Source organism: Aphis gossypii, chromosome 2 (assembly GCF_020184175.1).
Source record: "Aphis gossypii isolate Hap1 chromosome 2, ASM2018417v2, whole genome shotgun sequence".
Lineage (NCBI taxonomy): Eukaryota > Metazoa > Arthropoda > Insecta > Hemiptera > Aphididae > Aphis > Aphis gossypii.
In genome coordinates, this window is record NC_065531.1 from 66,056,155 (window position 1) to 66,068,204 (window position 12,050).

Consider the following 12,050-nt stretch of genomic DNA (forward strand, 5'->3'; position numbering starts at 1 on the left):
ATAGGCATATATTTTTCTTTACAAGCCCTAAAATTTAAAATGTTTACAAAATTCTTCAAAATCGTGAACATTTCAAATTATTTTGTAGCTAAAACTGCATAATAACATTTTTAATGTTTACACCTAAAATGTTGAAATTCAATACAAGGTTCAGAGCAAGTTTTACTAATAAGAATTATAATTGAACAAGTTGATTGTAATTCTAATAAAAAGTTTTATGAGTTTTTTAAAATTTTAGCTATTTTGTTTTAATTTTATTATAACATTGGTACCTAGGTATATTATTATTTACCTACTATTCACATTAGTTATAATTTATTTTAAGTGATAATATTATTAATAACAGTATTATAAACATGATATAAAATATCCTAGGCTAACAAATTATTTCTGTTCAGAATTGTTTTTTTATCATTGATGAGGTGTACTCGTTGACTCCTACTATACAGCAGTGATTTGTTGTATTATAGTTCCAAAGAAACAAACAAAATTAAAATGGTGTATAAAATATATATTTTGTATGAATAATATATAAAACTTTGTAGAGAATTCTTTATCAAACATATATTAATAACAAAATTCACTCAAATTAGAAATAAAGTCTTTATGTTTCTTTGTTTATTTTCTTCACGTGCTTTAACGTTGGCCTTGTAAATTTTCAATAGTTTAGATATGTCTATATCTGGACAGCAGTCATATTTTCTGATGCTCCTAACCATACCTAAAGAAATATTGATTTGAATTAGGTATATAAATAATAGCACATTATTATTAATTCTTACTAATTATGAGCAAACATGAATTTAGAACTAAAAAGACTCTTTTATGTTTTTGGCCAAGTTATGAAAATTGTGAAAATTCTTTGATGTTATTTGCTTAGAAGCTTCAGCTATAGTTGATCTTTCATATCTTGATAGTTCATTCATCTACAATTTAAATTTCAAATGTATTAGAATTTATCATTAAAATCATATTTTTTAATATAGATTAAAATTAAAAATATATTTTTACCACTTTCTTTCTAAACATTTTATCAGATAATTTTTCTTCAATTAACTCCAAATTTTCAATTATTGTAAGGGTAAATGATGACCAGAGATTACTCGTCAGACTAATCATTATTTTCACATACTGCAGAACTGGTATTAACAATAGTATCAGTAAGTCTTTGATCCATAGTATCCATTTTCTTAGCTAATTCTCTAATTTCAAATCTTAAATTACTTGTGTGTGCATTGATTATGAACAGTATCTGTAAAAATATAACATACTAGATACTAATAAATAAATAATGTTTATATTTAACATAAATAGTGTATTTTTCTTTACCTATAAGACAGGCAATTTGACTTGATTCTTGATGCTATTTTTTTAGTTTTGTTTTTGTTTTCTTTTATAACTAAGTTTTGAAAATTTGGTACAAGGTTCTCCATACATTTTTCTTCAAATATCTGTAAAAAAAACTCTACCGGATTCAGACAAAAAATTGTTATGAGTGTTTGAAATTTAAATTTTTACAAAACCGCGTTAAATAACGGTTTAGCCTCAAACGATTTTTGATATTTGTTATAATTCAAAAAATATAAGTCGTAGATACTTGAAAATTTTACCAGTTATTAAGATTCGTGTTTTATTTACGTGATTTAATTTTTAAAATATTTTGAATTTTTTTGAGCTATTTATAGACAACTGAAATTTTCAATTTTTCTAAAAAAATATTTTTGAAGTGTCGATAAAATTTTTTTGGCCCTATCAAAATACTTGAAAATTTTATACAAAGTTCCTCATATATTATTCTTATAGTGATTAAAAAATTATAAGAATACATAGGCACATTTTTTTTTATTTGCATTTGAAGTTCAGATTTTGACGAAAATTCGTCAAAATTATGAATATTTGCAAATTATTTTATAGGTATAATTCATAAAATTGTTTGTATAGGTAGCTAAGAGTTGAAAATTTAATAGAAGATTTTTCATAAGTTTAGCTTACAATAATTATAAAAGAACTTAAATTTTGGTGTATTCAGGCCATTAAAACATAAACCACCTTTTCACCAACCACTGGAAATTATATCATAGGCTGCAAATCATCTTCGTTCAGAATCGTTTTTCGTATACAATGATACCTATCATTGCATTCAAATTTAACCTACCCTAGTCCGAGGTCCACCCCACCCCCTAATGTACAGCAGAACGGTACCCACTTGCCCGCTTTTTTTTTATTTGTTTTTTCTTCTCGTGTTTATTTTTATTTTTACAATCTGTATAAATATTATTTATTAAAGTTATTATTTTATTGTAGTATTGTAATCATTAAATATTACGTTATATTAAATTAAATATTTACCCATATTATTATTATTATAATTACTATTGACAAAAAATTAAATTAAAACGCTTGGCAACGCTTGGTCAAAATGGCAACGCTGGTAAAATGTGAAATCGCGAGTACTAGGGTCCCAGCAAGAAGCCGTGTACGTAGTATGTTGGTCGTCGCATCGGCCGCCGCGAGTTCTCTACCCTCACGATGAAGTGTCGAAGCGGTATAGCGCGTAGTGAGACGCAATCACATAAATTCCTAATAAAAATGTGTACATTTTCGAGCGTTTTCCATCGAAAAAATACTCCAAACCTAACTTTTAAAAAGTTCAACAGCCAATAACATGCATAGAAACAGTGATATCATCGTACTGGTGAAAATCGTGTTGTTTAAAATATATAACAAAAAACGCTTATGGCAAACGGCTACTTATAGAAAATCACAAATATATAATATATAACCTACTATAATCAAACAATATATTCGAATTATGAATTCGTCAAGTATTACTGGAAAATCTCAGTTACTGAGCGATTATATAATTAGTAATTACCAACATTAATGTTAGAAGTGGCGTAATATTATTTTACTGTACCTTTAATACAACTACCTATTAGCCGTAAAAACTAATTACGAATTTTTATTTGCGTACAAATAATTTGATTTTATTATAATAATATTATGGTGTATCTAGTGGTCTACCCAACGGTGTCGCAAGTTAATGAAAATATTTTTTGACCGCAAAAACCAGTTGTTGCCGACTGCGTCGACGATGCACCATCAATCCACTCCCCGCAAACAAACGAAAATTGCCGTGTCCGCTATTCAATTGTGTCAACATTTTATTTCCGAGAACACAGAATGTTCCAAAACCTAACATCTAGAAAGATTGATAATATGCCAATAGCCAATTCACTCAAATATCAAAACTAACAGCACACCTAACCTAATCTAGCCCGGATAGCAACAAGATATTATTATTATGTTATTTTAATATTTTAAGAATAATTACTAGGTAATAATATAAATATAATATTATTTCAATATATCTTGCTAATAGAAACATTATAAAAACATTCTAGTAATATTTATTGGCCAAAGCAATGTCATTATATTAATGACATTTGAGTAATATTTTTATAACTTTTTAATAAAAATGTTATTATTACATAAATTTTATAATATGATAATATTATCAAAATATTTTTTCATGCATTCAAATAATATTGTAATAACGTTTTTTCTTAAACTTTATAGTATTTTAGGATTTTATCGAAAATCGAAAATATGCAAAAAATGTATTTGATATTTAAATCTTACTCCAATAAAACAAAATGGATAATATGATCATTTAACTGTTTGATTTATAACATATTATAAATATAAGGGGTACATAATTGCTGTAAATAAAAAAAAGTAAAGATGTTATTGTAGTTGAAAGTAATCATTTAAACATTTACATTTTATTGTATTCAATATAAAACTAATAAGACGCCATCATTATCTACTAATTTATTATACACATGTAGATAAGTAAATAGCAATGTCTTCCAGAGTACCTACCTATATAACAGACATTAACTATTTATTATTCCTAAGTACGTCTGAACCTTATTAGTTATTATAGTAATTAGATTTATACATGTCATAATATTTATTTTGACAAAATAAAGTAAACCAATACCATGTCAATAATTTTAAAAAACAATAAACAATCAGGTAGATTTATAATTTTGATTTTATTATAGAAATAAATTATAATTATTAATGTATTAAATTTTTATTGATAAGATTTTGATTTGAAAGGCGAGAAGGTGCTCCCGATAAAAAAGTTTTTATAGGCGCTGAAATTTGTGCATTTGTGCATTCCTTATGATTGTTCATTTTTATAACTGCTTCTGTAACAAATTATTTAAAGACAGATTTCAACAATCACATTATTAAAAAGGAAATGTTTATTATGTTATTACCTATATATATAATAAATAATTTAAACACTGAATTCAATATTGTTTTTTTTTCATTTAAATAACATATATTTTTTTTTAATTTAAAATTAAGTGTACAATTATTCCAGGTTATTAATTAGTAATTTAGACTTAACAAATGTAATCTCTTTTAATTAATGCAAAAATTTATTGTAATTGAGTATTGTTGGCTTTGTTATAAGTAAGATTTATCGTAATCACAAAGCTTCTCACTGTGAGCTAATAAAAAAATTATTTTAAATTTTTCTGATAGGTATTTTAAAGATCATAATTTTAGATTTAACTTAAAATTACATATAATAGTTGTTTGCATATTCTTACCTTTTATCACTGTGCACGAAGCAATAGATGAAAAACTTTTTTTCATTTTCTGCCCAACACAACTAATTCTTCAGCAATTCATCATGAAACATCTGTTGCAAAAATTCTCTCACTGTAGGTACCAAATCTTTTTTTGAATAACACTTTATTTCACAAATCTAAAACAATTTATTAAAAAAAAAAAAAATAGTTTTATATACTTTCATTTAGATAAAGTCTAATTTATTAAGTCAATATTAATGACAATTAAGTCAAAAATATATGAATTAAATTTAACTATATAATATGTAGTCTGTGTAAATTGGAGAAAAATTTATTACATTTGATCTAAATCCTTTATCACTTAGTTTTCTTTCAAATTCATCCAATGAATCTTCATTTAAAATAGGAAAATACTCTCCAAATATATTTTCAGTTTCTACTTCCGATGGATTTATATTTTGATTGCGAGATGTCAAATTTCATAAAATACTTTCAATTCTATTTAACCTTTCACTATTAGCTTCAACGTAATCTTTGGTTTTTAGTACAGCCCTTAATATTTTTTGCATTAAGTCTGTAAAAAATAATAACTATAACAATCAAACATATAATAGACCATTATCTAAAAATAGATATCAATAAAATAATAAAACAAATAAAAATTCAAAATTTGATAATAATGAGGAAATTATTTATAATAAATATTTTGTATTTTTAATTCACTAAAATAAATTTTATATGTTGCACACTTGTATACTTAGTTTTATTTACCAGTAGGTTGGTAACTTTTGATGAGACTTCAGTACTTCTTAGGACACTGCAGTGTTCTAAATATTTAAATAAGCAAAAATAATTTAAGTGAAACTATGAAAATTGAGATCATTATGAAAACGTATATTATATTATATATAATGATTGGAAATTTGTTATTTATTATTGGTTATTTTTAAAGCAAAATACATGATGTACTACTATATACGTTATAATACCTAAATTTATTAAAAAGAAGCAAGATACTATCATAACGTAGTATAAATACCTAATGTATTACGTTTAGTTGCATTATCATCATTTTGATTATTTTTCTTAAAGTTCTTATAAGGAAATGTAGTAGTTTCTTCTTTCGACATATTATGTTTATTTAGGTATATCAGAACATTTTGTCTTTAAATTCGACGTACCTATATATTTATTTACAAAAAATTTACATTACAAGAAAGAGTAGTACTCATTAAAACATTTAATATTAACTATAGAAGAGCCATATGTGATTTCAATAAAAAAAAAAAAATAGACATATATATATATTATACATAAAAAGCTTATCAAGAATAACTTACTACTCTGAAACTCTTGTATTGGCAAGCGAGAAACATTATAGTTTGTGGCTTTGAATGGGGAGGATGGTGTATTAATATAACTAACTTCAGTATCATCTTTATGAGTTGTCTTAATTAGTTTCTTGGGACAAAATCTAAATATTAAAATAAACATTTAACAATTTATGTTAAGCTTTCAACATTTAAATTAATAGCATAATATAAGAATAGTAATGATTGTAAAATCTGTTAATTTACTAGGTTATTTTCATTGTATAGAGTAATGCACTTATACTATAAACTATTTAAAATAAACAAAGTAACAGAATTGTGCTTAAGTAAATATAAACATATTCCTGAAACAGTTTTCAAAAATAACTTACTACTATGCAATTCTTCGATATCTGTATTAGAAACATTACAGTTTAAGACTAAAAAAATTACAATAGTGTGCCAAAATTTAATCCTCCTCGCACAACATAACTCCAGTACAAAGGGAAGAGTTAAGAATTCAAATCAATTAACTTCTAGATTTATTGAACACACTTCTTCTAGCTTTGCATTTCCAGCAGCTTTAGATTAGTAGTTGATTATAAAGAGATCAATGACAGGGTACCAAATACCTGATGATTACCCACTCCCCAGGACTCAGGATTTATTTTTAGGGCATGGAAGGTATGATGCTGTTTTCTACCGTTGATTTAATTACTGGATTTATAGAGCTTTTGGACTTAACAAATAAAAAACCCAGTTCTGACTAATTAGTATTGATGTATAACACCTAAAAACTTTCTAAAACTAACTTATAGGATCAACGAAAGTTAAAAATTTTAACGTGTAAATTCATGAAAAAATGGCTTTATTAATTTATGCAATTATTAATATAAATTGCCAATTGAAAATCAAAAGTTGATAGTTATTTAACTATTAAATATATGAGTGAAAAAATTTTAATTTTATAAAGTTGTGAAAAAATATCTACTTAACATTAAAAAAAAAAATATTAGAAAGAAAATTTATACTTTTTGAAATATTGAGTGTTCAATGATAAAAGAATCACTCTGTACACTATATTATAATCAGTAACACTAACATAATTTGAATGCTTACCAAAAATAACAGAACAAATGAATAAACTTAAAAACTTCTTTTTTCCTTTTTTACCAGTATGCGAGAACTCTGATAGCAAACTGTCACAAAAAAGTTTTGACATAAGTCTTTTGACAATTGATTTTACATTTTTTCAACATTTAATTAAAATTAATAATAATTATTTAACCAATTTAGTTTAAACATTATTAATTCATTATGAGTGCTATAAATTTATTAGATTTATTTTTAGGCCTATTAATAATTAATAATAATTATTAAATAATTATGTATACATTATATAACATATATATATACATATGTCACATTTAATAATATATGCATAGTTTTATTTTTATATATATTTAAATTATTAAATATTTTTTTAATTTTTAACTAATACAAAATTAAAATTAAACAATTAATAGAGAGTAAAAATAAGAGTACCTAGGCGAGGAAAATATATAATATTAAAATATCATACCACTAACATAAGCCGTATTAAAAATAATCATAATTTGTTAGTTGTTACTACACGATAGTAATGAGCGTAAACTATTATGATTTATGAAATATCATGACAAAATAAAATACGACGGCTTGAGATTAAAACGTAGTACAATATTACGGATTGTTAAAAAAAAATGTTTAATATACGGCAGTGATGCGCTCGTACTACTGATAGATCTAGACAACGTCACCAAACCATGGTATCCTGATACTCAAACGACGGTTTATAGAAAGTATTATGCTTGTAATCTTATAATTTTTAATAAAAGGACAATAATACAATATCTACTTTTTAACAACGATTATTTATATTTTACAATGACTTCCCACTCGCAACTGCTGTCTTGATCTCAACCGCACCGCGAGTTTTAAGTATAAAAACCGCGACTCAGGTATCAGGGTTTTATAAGGTTGCTACTCAGTTTACGAAAAAACTGAATAGAATTCATATGGCTGTAATACGATTTCGAAAATTTAATGAGTTATGTAGATTTTAATAGCTATTGATCTACATACATGACCCCGCAAAATGTTAAATGCAACGTTGCCCTACAATTATATATATATATTGTATAGTATTATAATTTTATTTGCTACTTATCTGTAAAGTCTCTACGCATGATCTGTATTAGCGGACCTCAACCTATTAGGTACGTGACATGATCTCAAGGGGTACGTGAAAAAAATAGAGTAATGATGAAAAAAGTGAAATTTAATGTAACTGAAATAGTTAACAATAAATTTTATATTTAATAATTTAATAATTGTGTACTTATTAGTTATTACAATATAAAATCTGCGATTTAATATTATTAATGCGACAACATTTTATCTTTATAATATGAACACTGTTGAATATAATTTAATATTGTATTTCAGTATCATCATATCGCGTCATACCACACCATATTAGTATTAGCGAATCAGATATTGTGAAATAGTGGTGTGAGATCTAAAGTCAAAAGATCACCAGTATAATATAAGATCGTTTATTTGTACTGTGGTAGTGTTGTGGTTACTACATTAAAATAATACTTATGTGCAGGCACGGCGCCAAGGGGGGGCAAGGTGGGGCTCTAGCCCCCCCAGAAAACAGATCAGCCCCTTCGCCAGCCCCCCCACTAAAAAATATGTACGATATTGTGTAAAATATCAATATTTAGCTTATATAATATATTTGTCACAACTAAAAAAATTGAGGAATAAATTAAATTTATTATTTGTCTAATAAGGAAAAAATTTACTACAATTTCAATAAAATGTGTTTTGAAATTTGTAAAATGAGAAAAAATCTTTTATTTTTTTTTTATTACCTTTATTGAGTTCTAATTACTAGATGAAAATGAACAAATAAACGTATCCCAAATCATTGCATTAAAAATGATTGAAACAAATTGTTCATTACTAAACACAATTACTTTAATTTATATTTATGAAATGTAGGTAAGTAAAAGAAACATAATTATTCATTCACAAAGGTATGTAATATTAAGTCATAAAGAACTTATCATTTTTGTGTATCATGTCATCATTATGAATATAGTTGTTGAAGGTCTGTGATTAGACATTTTATTACATAAGGTACAAAAAAAAATATTTGACATTATTCTTAAAACATTTTTAAGTATTCAAAAGTTTGTATATATTATCTGTTTAGACTCTTAGAGCATACAATATAAAACGTATGTACTATATAGATAATAGCTATATTATGTTATATGATACGAAAATATTTATATTTCATTAAAATAACCTCAGTATTTGTTGAAAAATTTTAGCCCACGTAAAAAAAATATTTGCCCCACTCTGCCTCCCCTGGAAAAAAATTCTAGTGCCGTGCCTGCTTATGTGTACGTCATGCGTTAAAAAATAAATAACATTAATGCGTTTGACTATTATTCTTTTTACTAAAGCAGTGTAGTCATTTTTGTTCAGATCAGTGGCGTAACTACGGGAGTGCGAACTTTACTTTGAGCACCTCCCTAAGTTAAACATTTTTGTAATTTCAAATATCTATGTTTAACAATGTAGTTTTATTTTTAAGATTTATTATGTAGCTAATGACTATTTGTAGTCGGCAGTCACACATTTTGCCCAATGATGATAAATATAAAAATAATGTTACGTAACTGATAATTGGTTTTATAATATCATCATGTTAAGATACAGATTTCTATATAGAATAGTTAGTATAGATATCATTGTATTATGATTACTAGATGATAACTTTCAATCACGATTACAGTCGTTGCCAGATAAATTGAGACGGCGGCGGCGGCGCGATAACGGAAAACCAGTGGTTCTCCGTATTTTAATATTATTACTGAAAATACATCAATAAACCAACAATTGTTGCAAAAACTATTTTACGATATTAATTTAAAATCAAATATTCTGATAATAATCTTTTATTTAAGAAGAAAAAGCAGAAATCGTAAAATAATATAAATAATATAATAATAATATAATAAAAATTTTTTGCTCTGAGCCGGGTTCGAACTGGTGACTGCACGCGTCGTAGCCAACTGTGTGACCACACTGCCAGCGACTAGTTTGGGCTACACTTACAGAAAAGCGCCACCGCCGTCTTAATTTATCTGGCAACGACTGTAAAGATATATCTTTAATCGTGCTTTTAATTATAGACGGTCGACAGCGTCTGAAACGTACATCTTTACATCGTGGTTTGTAATAAGTGATTAAGTGAAAACTGATTAACTGACTCTTCATCAACGTGATTTAAATTTTAATCGTTATAAATTGTGATACTGTTTTTTTTATTATTTGAAATCATAAGTGTTTTTTTAAGTTTTTAACGCAGTCATTGAATTTGTTATTCGATATTCATATTGTTTAATATTTTTAAATTTTTAATACAAATAACAATAATCAAAGTAAGTCTGACCATTCAGATACTGAAATTGTTGATAATCATAGTCCAACAACATCAAGTAGTTTGTGTAAATCAGAATATTTTATTATAGCCTACCTTAAAATTGACGATGGAAATGTATGTACATCCCAGATTTTGAACTTGGGTTTAGGAGATTTAGAAAATGGACCATACCACATTACATTATACCATTTTACACATTACACCACATTACACCACATTACAATATTATAGTTGACTCCTTTTACATTAAGACTCAAGCTTGGTCTAAAAAAAGATTATTTTCCCTCGGTTTTTAATTACAAAACAATAAATAATACATCAAGTTTATTATGTAAACAGGTAATTTATTATTAAATGAAAGTTATAAATAAAGTTACATGTGGAAATAAAACATTTAGGTTTCGAACAAAAGATCGATAAAAGACAATCTTGATAATGGTAGTCTTAAACTCTTAAATGTAAGCGACAATTGTTGTGGTCCATTGAGAGTACTGAAACAGAGCTTAAACTACATAACAATAATTCACAGCAGGTTAAAAAATAATTATATAAAAATGATACAGGTATCCAATATTTTTTTGAAACAGATTCAGTGTTTTGAAACCTCTGATCATTTGATATCCGATTTGAAACAAATTCCAAATAGTATAAAATTACCAAATGGCTGGTACTTTCATTATGATGAGGTAGCTCTGAGTTATTTCTGTATAAAAAATGAAAAAACAGATATAATTAAAGCAACAGTAGAAAAGCAAGTAATTATAAATTTTGAAGAGAGTCAAATAACATCCTATATAAAAGATAAGGGGGGGGGGCTATAATAATCCGGAAAGTATTTATCCGGACCGTATTTCGACGGAATCCAAAAAGTATAAACTGTATTCTTCCGGACCGTATTTACCCGGAACATATTTGTCCGGAAAGTGTTGTAAATTGCCTATATTAAACCCCTAGATAACACCAGATTACAATTAATAATCAGTTGGTGTATTTTTATTTTAAAAAAATTGTTTGTTTTGAACTGTTGTTTTCTGTTCAAATGGTTTTTAAACAAAAAAAATTGTTTGAATTTCAAGCAGTCCAAACAGTATATTTAAAACGGTTCAAAACAAAGAAAACTCAATATTCACTTGGAGTTACACTGTTTTAAACATATTACGTTTTATTCGTTTTAAACAATTAACGAAATGTTTTGAATTTATGTTTTAAACATGTTTAAAACAAGTTGTTTAAAACTTGTGTTGTAAACATATTTGTGATTACGTAATTAAGTATTGTCGTATACTCCAATTGCTTTCGACGTACATAATAATTAAACTCACACCATGTCACACACGAATCGCGGACATCCCCCCTCCCGGTACTGTTTCGGTGTAGTAAGGCATTCCCCCCTTTTTTTAAAGTTTACTATTTAAAAATATAATATTATTATTTAATATAAATATATTTATGCCTAATGTCTAATATTTTCAAATATTTTCATAAATATAATAAATTATTACCTAATTAATAAATTACTTATTATTTTTTAATTTTTTATTGTTTCAAGTAAGTAGTTCAGTTAATCAAACATATACATTTATAATCTATTATATTTATGAAAATAAAAACTATTTTATATAT